The sequence below is a fragment of the Aedes albopictus genome, chromosome 2 (assembly GCF_035046485.1).
Source record: "Aedes albopictus strain Foshan chromosome 2, AalbF5, whole genome shotgun sequence".
In the NCBI taxonomy this organism is placed as follows: domain Eukaryota; kingdom Metazoa; phylum Arthropoda; class Insecta; order Diptera; family Culicidae; genus Aedes; species Aedes albopictus.
The window spans coordinates 121,115,591-121,136,646 of NC_085137.1; the positions used below are offsets into that span (position 1 = coordinate 121,115,591).

Consider the following 21,056-nt stretch of genomic DNA (forward strand, 5'->3'; position numbering starts at 1 on the left):
AATTCCAAGATCCCAAGTAATCCTATCATGAACTCTTGAAAAAATCCAAGATTCCAAGAGTTTTCGGAAGAATCTTTGAAAAAAAAAATCCTAGAAAAATCTCTGCAGGAGCTCCCTAAGCCATCCTTTGAGATACTTCTGGAAAAATAACAGAAAGAGTTTCATTCCAGCCGGAATTTCTGGAGGAATGACAGTGCTGTCATGGTAAAATCAGAGCTGGTTACTCAAAATTTCCAACTTTCAGCGCCCTCTATAATGGTAGCTCCAAGGAAACGTCTTCATTTTTACGCATAATTAAAAATTATTCAGGGAAGACCTCTCCATGCATTATTATTTACCGATTTTACTCTAAAATTTTCGTGGAAGGGACATTCTTGCTATCCTTTCAAAGGTTTTGCAAGAATTATTTTTAAAATTTCTAGAAAATTCTGCGGGATTATCACCTTTGAAAAAAAAAAAAATTCTGCAATGTTTACAGAAACAAGAATGAGTTTGGCAAGAATTCCTCGTTGATGATGATTAACCTGGGCTTGTTAGGGGAATATCTGTAAATAAAAAGAAAATCGCGTTAAGTACTGTTCCTTTTAATTCCACTAAGAATTTGCGTCCTTTCACAGATACGTATTTCGACCTCAACTGTAAGGTCGTCTTCAGTGTCTTGTACTGGACTCGACTTGAGTCGACTTGAGTCGAGTCAAGTACAAGACACTGAAGACGACCTTACAGTTGAGGTCGAAATACGTATCTGTCAAAGGATGCAAATTCTTAGTGGAATTAAAAGGAACAGAAGAATTCCCCTAAAGATTCCTATTAGCATCCCTTCAAAATGCATTCCTGTTCACGGATTTCATCGGAATTATTTTTCCAGGGAATCCTCCAATGATGCTTTCAGGAACTCTCCCAAAAATTTTCCTTTGCACTTATTCAGGAGTTTCTCAAGAAATTTTTCAAAAGATTCATCTTGAATCTGGTCCACAGCATTCTTTAGAAATTTCGTCCGAAATTCCTTCTGAGACCCCTTAAGAGGGGCATTTATTAGGAAATTGTTTAAGACAATTTTCTAGAGATTTTTCTGGAAGTTCCTCCAGGGATTACTCCAATAGTTCCTTCAGTATTCCTCCAGGCATTGCTTTGGATTTATTCAGACCTTAATTTAGGGATTCTTCCGGATAATTTCTTCGGGGATTTTGGGATTTTGTGTACAAATTGTTTTAGAAATTGTATAAGAAATTTTTCTGCGAATTTCGTCAGGGGTTCTTCTAGGAGTTCTTCCAAGGAACCCTTTAGAAAATCCTCCAATAATCCCTCAGAAATGTATTGAGGGATTTCTTCCAGAATTCTACCTACTTTTGTCTGCGACATTTATTAGTAGATTTTTTCGGAAATATCTCTACCATTTTTTCCAGAAATCTTTTCTCAAGCATTTTTACTCTAGACTTACTTGCAAGGTCCTCCGTAAATCTCCTATGAATTATTTCTGAGAATTGGAGGGTTCTAATGGCTGGTTACTCAGTGAGTAACTTGGAGTAACCTCGATGACACCACTGATCCTAGTAGGAATAACTAAAATAATCTGGGCAGCAGTTTCGGTAGGAACCACAGGACAAATTCTTTGAATAATTTCTCAGTCCAAGTAATACCACACTTGCGCCGAAGAGTCACGACAACCCAGGTTTTGGTTGCGCAGAAGTCACTGTGAGTTAGTTAGAAGTAAGTCACTGTTAATTCTGTGCAACGAAAATCTGCGCTGCCGTGACTCTTCTGTGACAAGTGTGTTACTTGGGAGGAATCGTTGAAGAGATCCCTGTAGAAATTATAGGAGGTATTTTTGGTAGCATCCTAGTAATAATTCCTGAAGGAGTCCTAGAGTCATGATATCTTGAGCACTTTCAGCAACGATTCCTAGAAAAAAAAAACTTTCTAGCAGGCACGACATAAAGGATTCCAGTAGGCATTTCTGGTGGAAAAACTGAAGGAATTTTTGAAGAATTTTGGAGCAATCACTAAAGAAATCACAAGAGGTATTTTTGGTGTAATATCATGAGCTATTTCTAGAGGAATTATACTGAGAACTTCTGGAATAATACTAGCAGGCATTCTAGGAGGAATCTAGATAATAATAACCAGAAGAACACCAGTAGTAATTTCTGGAGGAATCACTGAGAGAATGTTAAAACATCTTTGGAGGAATATTCTTGAAGAAATATCTAGAGTAATCACTGGGAATATTTCTGGAGGAATTCAATTAGGAACTTCTGCATGAATCTATGGAGGAATTTCTAGGCGAATGCATTTATGATACATTTTTAGGACTTTTTTCTTTAGTTTTTTTTGTGTTTTTTTTTTAGATTTTTAACTCGGTACTAGTTCATCTCGGGACACACAGCTATAATTCCCTTCAGAAGAAAGAACTCCCATTTTATGAGTATGTGGAGAGTGGATTTCGATCCCAGGTCCTCGGCGTAATAGTCACGGGCTTTAAGCATCACACTAGGTCACAGTGATGCGAGGGCGCAAAAAAAAAAATCGGAAAATAAACTTCCATATTTCATTCTAATTTATTTTATATTTTTTCTCAATATTTGAATAGTCAATTTAAAAAAAAACTCGTGGTAATTGTACAAATACTCATTTTCTTAGAGGATTTCAAAGTGTTAGTTCATAATGTTTAAAATTTAGGCTCCCTCATATAATTCATAAGAAACAGAATCAAACTTCAGCTGAGTTTTCAAATATGAGCACATATTTCTCGCTAGTATCATTTACAAGATGTTTTTAATAGTTTTCTGAAATCCAGAGGACATTTTACGCAAATTTGCAAATAAACAATAGGCTGCGGCTTACTTTTGAAATGTTGTCGAAATCTGGAATTTGTAAGCTGTTTTTGATTCAAATGACATAAAAAGAGAAACTTCTGTGTTTGACCCAAAAATATTGAGATTTAGATGTGGCGCAATTGCCTCAAAGTTGAATTTTCGTTATTTTTTTTGTATAAAGAAGAAAAAAAAATCTGGAAACACCCAATTTTATGTGACTTTAAAATTTTACAAGTTTATTCGAAATTTTATTTGTGAGATAAAAAAAGATTGAAAACCGGTTGAAAATTGATGAATAAACTAAAATTGGATGCTTGAAAAATCCCAGCATTCCTGGAGAAATCCTTGAAGAAATTCATAATGGAGTCTCAGCAGTAACGTATGGGGGAATTATTGGGAAAACCCCTGTAGACATAGAAGAATCCCAGCAGGCGTATTTGGAGGAACAGGAATTCTGGGAAGATTCCACGGAAAAATCCCTTGTGGAGTCACAAGCAGAATTTCTAGAAGTAATTTAGAAGATGTTTCTGTGCTAGTTTTTGGTGAACTCCCAGGAGTCTCAGTCTTAGAATAAGTTTTTTGAAGGAATTTATGAAGAAATCCATGGAAAAATCCCTGGAGAGATTTTTGGAGGAATCCCAACAAGCCTGGAGGACCTTGAAAACGATTTTCTGGAGCAACCCCAGAACGTAACCTTGGATGGACATCTGGAGTAATTGCGGCAATCATTTTTGGAGCGTTTCCTCCAGAAATTTATTATCTATATAAATAAAAATGCAACGGTGTTTGTATGTCACGAATAGGCTTGGGAACGGCCCAACGGATCGGCACCATTTTTTCAGTGTTCATTCGTGAAGGGCTCCGACGTGTTCGTACGAAAAAATAATTGAAAAAATCGACCGGAAACGCACCGAAAAATAGAATGTTTTAAATTTCATTTGGCGGAGCATTTATGTACACAGCTGCATGCCAAAAAAACACAGTAGGCAGGCAGAACAATGTTTGTCGGGACAGCTAGTTATTAATATTGACTTTTTATAATGGGGAAATTCAGCCCGAGGCTGGTTCATTCTTTCTCTCTAGAAATTCCAGAAGTTCCTGAAGTTCCTCCAGTAATATTTCATTGAGAAACTTTTTGAGGAATCACAAGAAAAACTTCTAAAAGAATTCCAGCATGCATTCTATAACGAATATGTATAAGAATTCCTGAAGGAATCATGGGTGGAACTACAGCGAGAATTTTTTAAAAATCCTCCTGTGATTCCTTTATGGATTTCTCCGTGGAATTCTCTTATGTAATCACAGAGGTACACGGCGTCAAAATGATTGAACATTCATGGACCTCGGATTTTTCTTCGGAAATGATTAGTATTTGGGCTATATATTCATAATCAGAAAACTAGAAAATATTTCATCGGCGAAAATTTTTCCACACATTTTGTATGGGACTTTTTTTGGGCTAAAATAGTAATTATTGATTTTTAGTATGGAAAATAGATAAAAACTCAGCTAACTCAAATTTTCCCCGATAGAATATTTTCAAATTTTACATTTATACATTATAGCCGAAATTCTAACACTCTATGAAGAAAACTCCGAGGTACATGAAAGTTCGATAATAATCAAAATTTTGACACCGTGAGGTATGTCTGGTGAAATCACTGCTAGAATTTCTGGAGGAACTCCTACAGGAATGATAAGAAAATCACTGGAGGAACCACAGGAGCTATTTGGGGATGAATCCCAGCAGAAACTTCTAGAGGAGTCTTACAAGTATTTTATGGGTACATTTTAGAAGCCATCTCAACAAGAATTTCTGGAGGAATCTCTGCAGAATTTCCTGGAGGAACAACTGCAAGAAAATTTGAAGTGATTTTTGGAGGAATCACAGCGTAAATGTATGGAGAAATCACCCCGAAGTTCCTACAGAAACTCCCTCCTGATGTTCGTGCAACTTTTTTTTTTGAAATTTCTACCAGAAAATTCTTTTAATTTGAAATGGTGAATATCAATTGGCATTTTTCGAAGGTAGTCCGTGACATTTACCTTAAATATTAAAAAAGAGCAGTTTTCCCGTGACTTTCTTATAGAACTGTTCTAGCCGTACATATTCTCAGGTTGAGCTTCTAAAATGAGTTGGATGTGGTAAAATTTAGATACCGTCGTTGGGGGTGAGAATTGGTCAAAAAAGGATACTCAAAGATTGTTTGTTAAATAACAAATAAAAATGAAATCGGAATAACTTTTTATTTGGTATGTATACTCTTCTATGTGGTAATGATAGTTTTGCAAGAAAGTATCACGTTATATGAATTGCTTACTAAACTACAAATGATTGAAAATTGACCCAATCTCACCCCTTGGAGGGGGTGAGAATGGGTCAAAGTATTCGAAATCGGCTATCTGAGAATAAAAGTTAATTTTATTGACCATATCTAGTAAACCTACTTAAAACACAATGTTATCATAACGAATAAATATTTATGTAATTTTAAAAGATGATTAATCCACCTAAAAGGCCTAATACAACCGATAAAATTGTTGAAATTTGATAAAATAACGTTTGTATGCTGTATCGCCATTTTTAGCCATCATAATCATCCTCATTTAGAGTTTCAACCTCCATGAGAGGAGGGGTGATTACAATGAGGGAGGGCGCATTGAAAGATTTATTGTAAAAAACATGATAGTTTTAGTATACTGCATAAGAAATGTTTAACCAAACCCTCCGTTATAAACTTTTATGTACATGATCATTGGCCTCTATATTGCTAAAGCAAATCACTCCATCTCGAGATAGAGGAACGCTATTAAGTATATTTTGTGAGCTAACGATATTGCATTACTCTAAAGATTAGCTGATGATAAGAGGAGCTGTCCAAACGCATGGCTGTATTGTTATAAATGATTTTTGGCACTAATCGTATTAACACACTCCTTTGACACTTCTCGACATATTTTCGAAAGAAGCGTGCTTTTATGAAGATACGGTAAACATGGCACCACTCTAACGTCAAATGGGGACTGGATAACAAGTTGAATTTTTAGTGAGGTTATGTGCACTCGATAACTTGCTTGACCCAATCTCACCCCCATTCTTAATATTTAGACATAGGGTCAAAAATATTGAATTTTTCAATAAAAAGAGCAATGACATCCCGCTTTTTTCATTTCATCAACCAGGTAATACCTATAGCCAATCACTTATAAGAAAATTTATGGTTAGGTACTTGTGTTAAACATTACGAAAGAGAATTTTTTTCAGAGTGATTTACTAGTAGTTTCATTATATAAGTTTAGCCACAAATTTAGCAAAAAACGATTATTGCTAAACATCTTATTCTGCATCATGACGTGTAAAAACATCTCCTCTTTGAAATAATTTAAAGTTTTCTATATAAATTAGCGATAGTTGATGAGCTATTTCAAATTTTATGTTTCTCCGTTTTGACCCAATCTCACCCCCCAGACCCATTGTCACCCCCATCGACGGTAAAATAAAATTAATGTTCCTATTTATAATTATTACCCAAGGTTTCGGGGATGAACCAGCCTCGGGCTGAAAATCCCCATAATAAAGAGCCAATCCCAATCGAACCACCCTGATTTAAATCGCCATTCAAAGCACAGTCTACACACCAACATATCAACTACTGCATGGTAAATACAATATATTCCGTTACATAGCAGAATAGTCAAGTCACTCATGTGAAAGACAGACGTTTCCTACCCATCATCAGAATCAACCCATTCCTCGCGCTTTCTACACACATATATGAGTAGGTATATGCAAACTTGTCATAAGTCGCTCAACTCGACCGCTCGTTGCAACCGATTTATAAATAGCATCTTTGCTGACGGCTACAAATAGTGCTGCAGCTACACATAACATACGTCTGCATAAAAGCGACGTTTTCACCTCGCCAGAATTGAAAAGGCAATATAGTGTGGACTGTGGAGGATTGACATTCACTAGAAGCATGTCTGCTATTTATGCTCCATAAATACCGAATGAGTTTTAATGGGTTGAATCAAGGTCAATGTTTCAGTCGTGTATACATATGGGCACTTACCTTCCATTCCCAGTGCCAGCTGACGCAGTTTCGAGTTCAGATTTATGTAATCCATTTCGATCGAGATCTAAATATGTATCAATTCTCTGTTGGAACGCCCACTACCGGTAGTGTTCACCCCCACGACGGGCTACCGAAGAACCAACTTTGTACGTACTTATCACTCTCTGCTTCTATTTTCCCACTACTGTAGAAAGCATCGATTTTCCATTAGCATTTCTATCCTTTTGCTTCTGGCAAGGTATTACAACACACTTAGATGCGTCTTCTTCACAACGAGGCACAAGCAATCACACTGCACGGTTCGAATTGAATATTATTCACTCATCGCCGTTATCAAACCCACTACGTATGCGCACAGGAGCGCAATAATCGCAAACCTTTTGCCGCGATATTGGATAAGCTGCGTCAATCAGCAACAGCAGCCGGAAGAATCCACACCGCGAGCCCAGCAACGGTCAATGCCAACGAGAGGCGCCAGAAAATTACCCGCATACACGGCACGCGCTCCCCGAACCTTCGACAAGAAACATAGGTACGTTCGCTTCAATCGCACTACAATCTTGGACTGAGCCTGAAGACCGGAGAGACCCACGCGAGCCATGGTAATGCTGCTGGTGTTTGGGAGCGACCACAACGCGCCGCGCGCCGGACCACGGAACCAAGCGGAAAGCAATAGATTATACAGAAATACCATCATTGTTGTCGTCATTGGCATCATCATCATCATCATCGTTAGCGGGCTAAAAGCCAAGCAAGCATAGAGGCATAGAGGGCTGGCTGGCTGTCGGAAGGGTCAATATACAACCACGCAACGCAACGGTTGCGGACGTCATCGACAACCATTTCTGCAGGCAGCCCTCGCTCGGCGCCTCGGCTCTCCTGGTTGGGAATTTTCGCTCTTTTCTTTTGATGGGGAAAGTGGTTCAAAAAGCCACTTTTGCGTGTTTCGTAATCAACCTCACATATATGTGCATTATTTTGAATTTATTCATTTTCACAACAGTTGATGGCATCGCCTAAAGCTTTAGGATTTATTAATATTTATCAAAAGAAGATTTGTATTTAGAGAGCACCAAATGTTTCTAACTGACACATTGAGAGATGGAATCTGTGAAAAATTTGGCTTTTGGTGGGATTTGAACCCACGAATCCGTATTCGCTAGACCAGCGCTTTAACCAATTAAGCCACATAACATGTAACGATTCTGCGAAATAAAAAGCCAAACTGACTCCGAAGCCACACTATGAACACTCCGTTTTTCCACAAACGCATCTCTCTTTCTCATAGGTATTAGCCGTATTTAGTTTTTCCAGCATGTTTCCTTATAAAGTATTAGCCAAAAATATAAATGCTGGGTAATCAGAAAAAAATACAAAAATGTTTAAATTTTACCCCGTCACACAGTGGAGCACCTAGTACATCAAAACTGGTCAAAATTATTTCAACGTATTTTCGCAACCCAAATACAATTCAAATCAGTAATGAAACGTATTTCATAGTTTTCAATAAATTTTATAACAATAAATTCACCTAGCAGTGAGAAACAACCAATCTAACCAACTTCAACAACATTTTTTTTAAATAATACAACCATTCCATAGAAAATCGATATAGTGTGTCTCCGAACATCGTGATACTTGGTTGTTTTGTAGTTTATCGAAAATAATTAGACCCGTATTTTTTTGTTACGTCATTTAGGGTGACCAATTTTATGATTGTAAAAATCAAGATTTTTCGAAACTAATTTTTTTCAAAAAATCACAGTTTTTGAACCACTTGACCGATTTAAAACTTCTACTTTTTTTGCTTGAAAGCTGTTGAATTCTTGTTTTCAGCAAAAATCAGAGGGCCAAATAGTGTTTTTGGGCAAATAATATCGTATAATAATATAATTATCACGATATTTTCAAAGCGTAGCAACTTTTGAAATCGGAAACATCCGGAAGGTTTTATTTCTGCATTTGAAAGAGGAACAATAGTTTTATCATACACTGAAAGAAGATTTCCCGGAAACAGCCGGAAAATCAACTTATTTCATTTTGAATGTACGGTAAAGAATTCCATCAATTTTTTTTCAATATTTTCATATATTGTATATAAACCTAACGTCAATTTGTTTGGGTTTCAAATTAACAGAATAACAACATTTACCTTCTTTAACCAACTGCATCGTTGAATTGATTGACTATCAATTTTATTCACTTTGTACGGTCAAAACTTGCACGCGCTGTGAGTTATATCAAAGAAAACGGCTAAAATTCAGCTTCACTAAACCTCTTCTGATGAGCGTAAACAAAACATTTGGACACTGCTTAGCTGTCAAACGATTACACGATAACTACACTTGGCAAAAACACAACGGAAAACCCATTAACATCATTTTGAGTTGTTCCACTTATGATCAGGTTTTGATATGATTTACTCCAATTTGAAACGTAGGGACGAATCTCAACAGTTTCATACTAGAGAACCAAGGACTGATGAATCGAATTCCCTAACCTAGAACATAGATTCAACAATTGAACTGTCGCACATCCGTCTCTTGAGAAATTTCTTGTGGAATGCCTGTAGTAATTCCTAGGAAATATTTCGGGAGAATTTTTCAAATGAATTTCTGAAAAAAAAATCAAAAGCCATCCTGGGAGCTGAATGAACTTCAGATGAAATACATAGATGAATATCTGGAAGAATTTCTAAAGGGATCTCTTTTTGAATTTATACAGAAATTATACGACCAAATCCTACTGAATCTACTGATTGTAATTATCGAGGAATCGCTGAAATTCCAGGACACATTCCTTCGGGAATTTCCAATAGAATCTGGAGGAGTTCATGGAAGAGTTTCGTGAATACCTGTATGAATTCCAGAAGAGGCCCCTACATGAACTTCTATAGAAACCGATTTTTCTTTCATTTTTAAGGAATCTAAAAGAAACTGTTTAGAAAAGATTCGAAAGAATCACTATTTCAGAAGGAACTCCTGGAGAATGTTTTGATAGAAATCCTGAAACAACTTCTGGAACAATCAGTGGAAGTCCTGTATGCAGTTCTTTAGGAATTCATGGAAGATTTTCTAATTGATTTCTTTGAGAAATTTCGGCAGGAACCCCTAGTGGAAGAAATCTCTGAAAATCTTCGTGAAAGCCTCTCTGGAGAAATTTCTGAAGAAGAAATCGATGAAAGAATTTTATCGGAAAATAATGCAAGGTTTCATAACGAAATCGTTCTAGAAAATTTCGGAGAAATCTAGAAAAATTTCTGAAGGAATACCGCGAGGAATTTCTGAAGAAATGTGCGTTTTTTTTCTGAAATATTCAGGCTAGTTCATCTCGGGACCCATGCTAAACTTCCCTTCCGAAGGAATAGCACACAGTTTGTGAGTTTGTCGGGAGTGGGATTCGATCCCAGGTCCTCGGCGCGATAGTCAAGTGTTCTAACCATCACACTAGGTCCGCTGCACAGAAACATCTGCACATTCCTAGATAAATGTCTGCAAAAATCCAAATTGATGAAGTTTTTGAAAAAATCCGTGAAGTAATTTCTGTGGAAATTTTTGAAAGAATTCTTGGAAGAATTTCTGCAGTAGTTGCTAAAGGTTTTTTTTTTAAGATTTTCTGAAAACTCAACGAAAGAATTTTGGAAAGCATCCTTAGAGAAATTTTTGAGAAACCATTCAGATGAATTTTTGAAGAAAACCCTGAATAAATTTCCGAATATACACTCAAACTATTTTTTTAATTTGAGCACTAATCAAAACTAAAAGAATAATCCGTAATGACGTAATCGTTTGTTTCTAATTTAATGAATTTGAGAGTGTAAGATTACCAATGGCTCTCTTACCCGACTTAGCGTAAAAAGTGTATCATCCGTTTTTTAAATACCCGTAGTTGAAAACCTTGCCCAAGTTGGCTACCTCGGTCTAGAGCTCAATCGCAATCATCGAAATAGATCTACTTACTCACACGATATTGGTCCCATTAATTGCAAGAATTGTTACTTACCTAGAAAGAGAGAAAAAACAAAGCTTAATTAGTACTTTCCAAATATAAAATTGAAACGGGTATTTTCGGCTTTCAGTCTTCGCGTAATCATAAACGGATTTATGCTCTACACCTGACGTTTCGGCTACATGTATTGAGCCTTTTTCGAAGGATCTACAAATGGACAATTTAGTACAACATTTAACAACATAGTTTACAAAATCTTACAGATAATCACTCCGTTCAATCGTGAGTTATAATGTGTTGAACATAGTCGGTAGATTTAAAAATTGCGCCAACGATCGAACTCAACCACGTGAGCGACGATATACCTCCTCCACAAACTGGTTTCCGAATATAATCTTGTATCTCGTTATAGTGAATGGATGACGTGCGACTATGTTCAACACATTATAACTCACGATTGAACGGAGTGATTATCTGTAAGATTTTGTAAACTATGTTGTTAAATGTTGTACTAAATTGTCCATTTGTAGATCCTTCGAAAAAGGCTCAATACATGTAGCCGAAACGTCAGGTGTAGAGCATAAATCCGTTTATGATTACGCGAAGACTGAAAGCCGAAAATACCCGTAACATAACCACAATCACAGTCGATCCCCATACATAAAATTGAAACTGAAATGTATTTTTAAACTATGTACTGAGATTCCGGCTTTCTCAGTCTAGGGATTCCGAACGATTAAATTTGCATTGCCCGGCTTTTTCGGCCTGATTTATTTGACCTTTTGGAAGGGTCGCAACAAAAAACGATAGACAGCTTTACCCTTGAAAAAAGCCAAATAAATCAGGCCGAGACGTCGGGCAATGCAAATTAAATCGTGTGGATTACCTAGACTGAGAAATCCAGTGTCTCCATAGCAAACCATTTCCAGTCGAAAACCTCTAGTATATTTTAACTATTGATGTGCATCGCTGTAGAAACATTTTCAGACATTCGCCGCATCAAAATAAAGGTGCCTGCGTGTATGTAAAATTATCGGTATTGTACCAAACACATGAAGTTTCGGTGTTTCAATTCTGGTCAGTCTATAGCGAACGTTTTCTTATTCCTAATTTAAAAAAAAAAATGTTGAAATTATTTTCCCGTTATTGATTGGTAAACAAATTAAGAAAAGTGACCGGGATGTCGTAGCCATCCAAGAATGCAACAGTGGATCAATTGTCTAAATCCGTTTGCCCGTTATCGAGCTAAGTCATGATTTAAAAACACAATTCCATTTTATTGATTACTAGCTGTACCCGGCAAACTTTGTCTTGCCTACTGCGTTTTTTGAAGTTTCAAGTTTCTATTCAAGACCAAGTCCCCGGTCACAAAATGTATGGAAGATCGATTTTCAAAAACTCTCATTTTTTCCATGTTTTTTGCCTCATAAACCTTCTTTGGGTGAAAACTAACAGAACAAAACTAAGACGATCAAAATCTGACCTTCCGTTCGCAAGTTATGCGCGGTCCCACGTATGCCACTGCATTTTTATATATATAGATTATTAATTCATTTTAAGGACCAGTTCTCGTCCATTTTTAAGGTACATGTAGATAGTAGATTGGGTCAACAAGATCGATTTTTTGGAAAGAAGCTTTTTCAATTACTTTTAGTGAGCACAATTTGGTGTGCGATTGGTTGCGCCCCCGTATTCCGCATTGCGAACGAAATTTGTATGGGACTTGTATGGGAAACTGCAAATAACTTTTGAAAGAAGAAAAAGACATCTCTAATTTTTTAATATGTTATGTATAAATGTCTCAGCTTTCAATTGATGCAAAAAATTTGAAAATCGGTGGTTGCCATCATGGTGTAAAAAAGTTTTGGAATAAAAATCCAAGAAGGCGGTCGGAATATGGCCGACACATTTTTTATAATTGTAAATAGTAGCTCTATCTTTCATCTTTTTAACAACATTTCGTTTTGAGGTGGTTTTAGGTGAAACTTTCGAGTTATAACAGTTTAAATAAGCCACCATTTGACCAAAATCGAGGGGTCTGCACAAATGGTTGTGGCTTTAACTAATGAGGGGTCCATCAATTTGATTAACCAAATGCATTCCCGACTAGAAGGTTCTAATAAAAATATAACATTATTATAACAAACCCTGATATTTATAAGTCATTGTGATATAATCAAGTATTAATCTCTTTGGGGTTTAAACATATTATATCTCAATTATATCATATTATGTTATATATGTTGTTTAATAACTCATTGTGAAATAATTTAGTTTCAATTACTTGACATTCAGAAATTCGTTTTGTACAACTGTATCAAAATATGATAGGAACTAGTTTTCTTCAAGCTTAAACTTATATCACATTTTGTTATAATATTGATCAGATCATAGCAAAATAGGTTATTATTTCAATTAGACCGGTATACTTTTTGTTAGAATTTTAGTTATTTAAACATCATCCTGCACCTAGTTTATACCATAATAAGTTATAGAAGATTTTTATAACATCATGACACAATGTGTTATAAACTTGATAGATTTTTCTAGTCGGGGTTTCCTTACTTTTTTAGCGAGGACTTTCAAAAAATCGCCACCTTAAACATTTTTGAAGATAAGGTGTAAAAAGTGGGCCGGTCTCGGCGAGAATTACTCGTTAACAGAAACATAAACAGTTACTTTACTCATACTAGCTTCTTTGCTAAATTACTGAAACTGTGCAATAGATGCCCTCTAGAACGACTCTAAGGTTTACATATGTTTATGTATGTAAGCTTCCGCTATAGTTTGACTCCGTTTCTGTTGCATTACCTAATGAGATTACTCGAGAAAGGGTAGTGGACTGCACGCAAATAAATACCGAAAAGCCAAGCTTGTTGACAACCTGTTGATGCTTTTGAGTATTGTTTCAAGAGAATGCCAGTGGGAAATAAAATAGAAATAAAAGAAAACAATTGAGAAGTTACTGCACTGTTCCACAAATGTGAAAAAGATCATATTGTTTATTTTATTCGTTCGATTTAGGAAATGTACTGAAAAAGTAAATGGGAAGGTGAAAGGCGAAGAAAAAAAAACATTGGTATAACTTTAATAACAAGCAATAAAATGTATGAAAATTATTGAAAAGCTTTGATTTTTTTATAGTTAGTTTTTTACATGTTTTTTTTTTTATTTGAACACAGTTTGCCAAAAAGTCATACTTGTAGAATGAATTTAAATATCAACTCATAGAGGCGGTAATCTGCGGCTCGCTAGGGATTTCTCAAACCCAACCGGAACGAATGGCCCAATACAGTGGTGCAAATACGTTTAAACGAACATACTTATCAAAACACTCTCTTTATGTTGCTGAATATTACAATTTTTGATAATAGCGCTCTAAGTATTACTAGTAATAGTACTTGTAGAAATGCGTAGTGATATAAAGAAATGTGTAATAATTTGCCAATAACAATTGTGTAAAAAACAAAAAAAGTGCGTTTAAACGAATTTTCCTCCAAAAATAAGATAGTTATTCCGTGATAAAAATAAAACGAATTGAAATAAATTCTATGTTACTCGTGCAAAAATTATATTAAGTGAGTGTCTATCAAAATATGTACCAATAAAACACAGATGACCTACAAGTAAAATTTACCGTTTAAAAATTAAGTGTGTTTAAACGAATTTGTACCACTGTAGTGTACCAGAAAGTGTGACCTTTTCCAATAAGCCGGTTTCAAAATTATACAAAATTCGTGACTTGTTGATTTATGTATCGAGCCCTAAAGATGGTCCAATAGCCGATCCGAAACATTGGCGATGCTAAATAATCCATAAGATTTTTTTTTTTACATTTTATTTTATTTATTGTGCGTACATCCTACTTACCAAGCTTTTAGCCAAACTAAAAACAACATTTTCAAGCCCAAGAGCTAAATGAACAAAGCTTGGCTTGACTCTATGGAATCGGTTTGCAAATGTATTGCCGTTCGAAGAACAGAAAACAAAAAAAAACTTCAAAGCTTTCATCGCAAAGCATAAACTTTTGCTCAAACGTCTGCGATGTAAACGCGTGGCTTTCACAAGGCGCGCAAATACACGCGCGTACTTGAGTCGATCAACGGAAAAAGCGCGATGATTTCACTCGCTTGCGTCGTCGTATTCCGATTCGTCGATTCTACATGTTCGTCTAAAAGTGAATTAAGCTTGCGCTGGCTGAGTGAAGCTTTGTGAAGCTTTCGCGCCGGGGTAAGCTAGCATTGGTTAGCAGTCAGTGGTATGCTATGAATCGAACGCAAAATAAAAAAAAAGAAAATAAATGTGAAGCTTATTTGATACACATCTGATTTACGTTTTGTTTTGTGCAGCAATGAATAAATGAATTTAGAAAAAAATAAAATTTATTACATTAGATGATTAATTTCAATGAAATCTGTTGGTTTTTTAATAGAGCATTTCCAGCTCAACGCCCGCATCATGGAGACGCGAAATTTTGCTCATGTATGAGCTTCTTCTGTCTGAAAAGGTTTTTCATGCTATTTGTTTTGCAATAATCTTTGCTTTATTTTTGAAAAGAGCGTATGAAAAGAAACTAATCTTCTTCTTCGAAAATGGTTTGTTGGATTGAAATAATGTCTTCGAAGATATTTGAGGAGATTTGAAGGACTTTTAGAAAAAATATACAGATGGTTGTATTCACTTAACATAAAGATGTCATACCATGTGTCATATGATTTCAATTTTTCAATAACAGTGGGCTTCGTGGCCGTGCGGCTAGAGGCGTCAGTCATCTAGACGTTTCGTAAGTCTCGGAGTGTGGGTTCGATTCCCGCTCCAGTCGGGGAAAACTTTTCGTCAAACGGAAAATTCTCCACTGGGCCACTGGGTGTTATCCCAAGCAACACACATGTTATAATGGAGTTACGACAGCGCAAGTTTTGGTTGTATAGAAGTTTATTTTACGTAATTCTAACATTGTGTTGAAATAACGTAAAATAAACTTCTATACAACCAAAACTTGCGCTGTCGTAACTTTTATATAACATGTGTGTTACTTGGGATGTGTGTTGTCCGTTGTCATATGTTAGTGCTTGTTCAGTCTGTACAACCTCTGGTTGAAGACGGTGTAGTGTCTTTAAAAAAAAAAAAACAAAAAAAAAAAAAAAAACAAGAAAGCTGAATTTCAGCCTCAAAATTTACCAAATAGCTCAGCAAAAGAAAAAAGTTTTGGATTTTTTTTTACATCAAAAATAGATTTTACGAACAGGTTCCAATGAAAAAAACCATGCATATTTTTTTCCTAACTTAAGCTATACATAAATTACAGCAAATTAAAAAAATGCAAAAAAAATTAACCTTGTTAAATATTATTCGAGATGGTCTAAAAATCACATATTTGAGAAATAACTGTCCCTTTTTTGATAAAAACTTAAAACCACAGACTGTGGTAAAACAGTAAAAAAATCTTGAATAACATTTCTCAAGGTCCCATACTCTTAATTTTTTGATGTTTCAAACGTTTTATAACAGTGAGTTTATGATCAAATTCAATTCTTTCCTGCTTGATGGTCTACTAAGAATTTGCTCAATGTGTCCTAAGTTGCAAAAGTGCAATGTACTCGTCCGTCACTACTGTGACGGCAGTGCAGCTGAACCCATAAAAATCCAAGTTTTTCATAGGCACATAAGTACAAGCCTAACCCAACTCGCATTTGACGCAGCTGCACTCATATACGCTTCCATTCCAAGTTCATTCATGCTTTTAGCAATCGATGACATACCTCCATATCTGCCTTTCATATGCATGTTGCACATACTGGGAACAACCCGGCACGGTAGGGCATAAACGTGTTATTGTGTACCGATTCTAGAATGCGTGGTAGACAACCGGGTGGTGAACGGACATAAACTGTATCTACAGAACCGCTAGCATCAAACTATTAGCGCAACTGGAGAAAAATGATCTGTTCGTTCGGGCGAAGTTGTGGTCAATGCTGGTTTGCAGTTGAATCTTTAGGGTAGACAGCTCTGTTCTGCACCAATTTGCTCATACGGTATAATCGGTAAGAACTAGTCTTGGATTGAGGGTCCACTGAGTTCCAGTCAACCCTGTTGATGTCAGCGGGGAGCCACAGGGAAATGAGGTTAACTTTGCTCAACAACATTCGCACACATGATTGGAAGCGATGTATGTCAATGCCCCCGCGCGCAATCGTATGTGCTTCTGTGCTGATGGCAAAACCAACAGACAAAATGCTTCACCATAGCGATGACGATATGACAAGAGCAACAATCATGTTTAGGGTATCTTGTTCTGACAATGGATGGCTGGCTGGCGTTGGTGGAAAGCACCCCTCATTCACAAAACCTAGAGAGACAAGGGTTGAGAAGCAACAGCAAGCCACTGAATCAATCGTCATGGACGTAGCTGGAATGGTTGTAGGGTACCTGTACCAGTTATCGCACTACCTAAGGAAAACTGTTTCTGCAAAAAAAAAGAAGAAGACCGACGAATGTCATCGATATGTCAAATGGTTGATTAGTTTTCATATGCTACAGGAAAAATATAGAAACGGGTCCAAAACTAGTTTTAGTATTCATTACGGCGTGTGCCAATGATAGGAACCCTGTACTAGTTATGGATACATTTGTTAATTTGTGTTCCACTTCGCACTATTTACATGCATTTCTTATGGGATTAGCCATACCCGGGTAGAGGCTTATGGCAAACAACGGACAAAATAATTACTGGTTTTGCCATCATATCTCGTTTTGCCATTCTTCTGTTATTATGAAAAACTTAAAATGGCAAATCAATAGCAAAATATACAATCATAAAAATCTTGCCATTGATATGTTATTCATGAATAATGCTAAATAACACATCAATAACAAAAATTATACTGTTTTCAATAAGCCAATAATGGTATATTTTACAATTCTCAACCATAATTTTTTTTGTTCTTGGTTTTCCATTATAATGCCAAAATTTGACATTCTTCAGTTATTTCATAGAACAATGTCAGTTATTATTTTTGCCCTTTTGTCACTTATTTCAAACAAACCAATGGCAAATTTTAACATTCAGTAATTCTTTTTGAATAGTAAAACTTGCAATTGTTTTGTAATTCTTTTCTGCCCGGGATATTTTATTGAAGAAAAAAAAGAAATAGCTCATTTTACCTTCCTTCTGCTACTTTGAAATAATAACTGAATCTACCATTATTTAAAATTGAATTTGAACAACTAAACCTATCATTATTTTGATCGCCGCATAAACAGCTAAATTTGTTCTTATTCTGTTATCAATAACTCAAGAATGTCATATTTTGTTATTTACCGATAACAATTAATTTGGGTCTTATTTTGTTATCAATATCTCAATAATAACTTATTTTGTTCTTCAATTTAATTCGCATGCTTTACCATTACTTTGTTATTATAATGGCAAAATAAGTTATTTTTAAGTTTTTCTGCTACCAAAATTTTGTTATTATTTTTGTTATTTTAACTCTTATTTCAAACAAACAAATAACACATTTTGCCATTCAAACATTCTGTTTTAATGGTAAAATTTGCCATTATTTTGCCATTAAGCTCTACCCGAGTAACTATGGCGAAATATGGTACAAAGTAGCCAAAAAGTTAAGACAAAATATTTTTCTCTCTCATAATTTGAGCAAATTGTGAAGTTTGAATGATTGCAACCATCTTTTGTGATCGTGATCTGTTGTTCACGATTTTTTTTCTTGTTGATTTGTATTGCTAAGGTTGAAAATCAAATATGGAGAATTTGAGGTACTATAGCCATAACTGGTACTTAGCCTATATGGGTTAACAATAATTCAGTTTTGGTTGTAAAATGGTGAGTCGGCAATCTGAAAAGGGCGAGCATTCCCATTTCTTGCTCAAACGACCACTAGATAAGGCCTGTAGTACACAGGGTCAAATATTTGACAAGGAAAAACCGCAAGAAACAATATCAGTTTGACACTAATGAAAATTCGATCGAGTCAAACAAGATCTTGTACCGACTTTTCGAACCCTCTAAGCAGAATACCCTCTTCGAATGAGTGTATGTCCTCTGTCAGAGGATAAGCAACATAGGGCGAAATTAAAAGGTACGAAACAGATTACACTCATTCAAACAAGATGTTCGAGCATTGGTTTCTTTTTGGACAAATATTTGACCCTGTGTACTAACAACTTTAGAGTTGTGCGCTTAGCTTGTAGTACAGCCTGGGCACTGGAGGTACGTACCGAGGTTCTGTCCACCAGGGAGGTGCAGCTCAAACAGCGTCTGTTCTGGAATCTAGCGGCTGAGTATCAGCCCAAGAATGCCCCATATGAACTGAAAAACAGCGAAAAGCTATAAATAAGCTTATAAGCCGACCACCGATGTGAACAGAACAGCTTACGAATAAAACCCAGAAATTTATAAAGTCTGCATGAAAGGATCAGTTTAGTAGTCTAGTGCATGTTAAATTATGGACAATTGAACGAATAAAGAATCGTGGAGTGAAACCTACTTCTAAAGCGTTGGAACGTTCTGTCTCGGATCCACCCAAGTACAACGCCTTCGGCGCGGTTTTTAGAGCGACGGAATAAGATAAAGGTGAGCCCCGACCAACCCGAGTCGGACCTGCATGTAATCAGATGTATCAATCAACGATTTCCCACGTGATGATTTAGTGGCCTCATATGTACAATAGGAATCAGACTAGAGTGTGGTAAATAGATAGGGATTATCCTTCTGAAATTGGCGTACGGGTATGGATTAAAAGAAGAATACTATTCTTGGTAGTAAATACTATACTTGTGGAACATGTTCATATGGACTTGTGGAACATGTTCGTATGGCACAAATTTCCCAAAGGGAGGAGAACGTGCCTCTGAAGCTGACCTACTGATGTTCGTAAGGAGCATTTCCAGCCCAAAGCACAAAAAAATTGCCATTTTTTACTCGATATTTTTCAATGTGATTTTATTCATGCGTTGGATTTCGTACTTCATTTACATTTGCATTAACACATAACCATTTTTGCCCAACTAACTTTTTAAAAGAGTCCTGAAAGTGAAAATGTAGTCTACGTTATATTTGACGAAATAAATAAATAAATAATACCTAATTTTCTCCTTTAAAAATTAAAATTTGAAAACCGTTTGTTGAATTGAAATGATGTCATCGAAGATGTTTGAAGATATGTGAAGGACTTTTAGGAAAAATACACTGAGAGTGATATTCATCGCGGATCTATGTTAAATGTCATATAATTTCAATTTTCTAAAAACGTTATATTTCTTTTTTTTGTAGAAAGCTGACTTCTAGCCCTTAAGTTGGCCAAGTAGCCCAGGATGGTATTCATTTTGCCTCAAAATATTCTACGAGGGGGGAGGGGGCGACAAAAAACTGCCAAAAATGCTACGTCATTCATTACTGCTGTAATGGAACAATTTAAAAAAAAATAAGAAAATTGTATGAGACTTTGTGAAATGTTATTCAAGATTTTTTAACTGTTTTACAGTTTTTTGTTATCAAAATTTCAATTATTCCTCTCCAAAATATGCATAGTTAGAAGCATTTGACTATCTTAGGCTACTTGGCATTTGGAGCTTTCTACAGAAAAAATAATAATTAAAAAATCGAAGGGTAAGGTTTTTGGAAAAGGGAAATTATATGACATCATAGACCCGCAATGAATATTACTCTCAGTGTATTTTTTCTGCAATTTTTCGAATTATATGTTTTTAGGAGATTATTAAGTTTTTTATACGCCCTTTCCAAAAGATAGATGAAGAATGTTGCAAAAATAATATGAAAAACATTTTCAGATAGAAGCTCATAAAAGAGCAGAATTTCATTTAAATTGAATGAATTCGTGCGTTGAGCTGGACATTCTCTATGAATAAAGCTAATTTACTACACTACAATTTTCGAACAACCTGCAGACAAAGTGTTCAGTATGAATCAAAGTAGTATTTTCTGCAAGTTTTGAGTAGTTAGCTCCAGATGTTATTACTAGTGGTATAGTAATGTAGGGATTCCGATAAAAACCCAGAAACTTATGAGAATAGGAATAGGAATTATGAATCACACTGACGGAACCTGGCTATTCTGATGAATGTTAGTACATTGCACCTGTGATCTAAAGAACTTTTTCATGGATTGTGATTTCCATCAGCGATTTGTCTGATTTGATAGAAAATCTATCCAGAATACGTTTCGGTATTCCTC

At 35.8% G+C, this 21,056-nt stretch overlaps 1 protein-coding gene and 1 long non-coding RNA gene across 4 annotated transcripts in view; one reads left to right on the plus strand and one right to left on the minus strand.

Annotated features, from left to right (window-relative positions):
• The window catches only part of LOC109397492 (protein spire), a 648,107-nt gene that overhangs the window by 68,396 nt on the left and 558,655 nt on the right, over positions 1-21,056 (minus strand). The window lies entirely within an intron of this gene.
• Positions 11,149-11,475, plus strand: LOC134289052 (uncharacterized). Its single transcript, XR_009998233.1, has 2 exons — positions 11,149-11,189; positions 11,253-11,475. It is a non-coding gene; the product is annotated as an uncharacterized LOC134289052 (long non-coding RNA).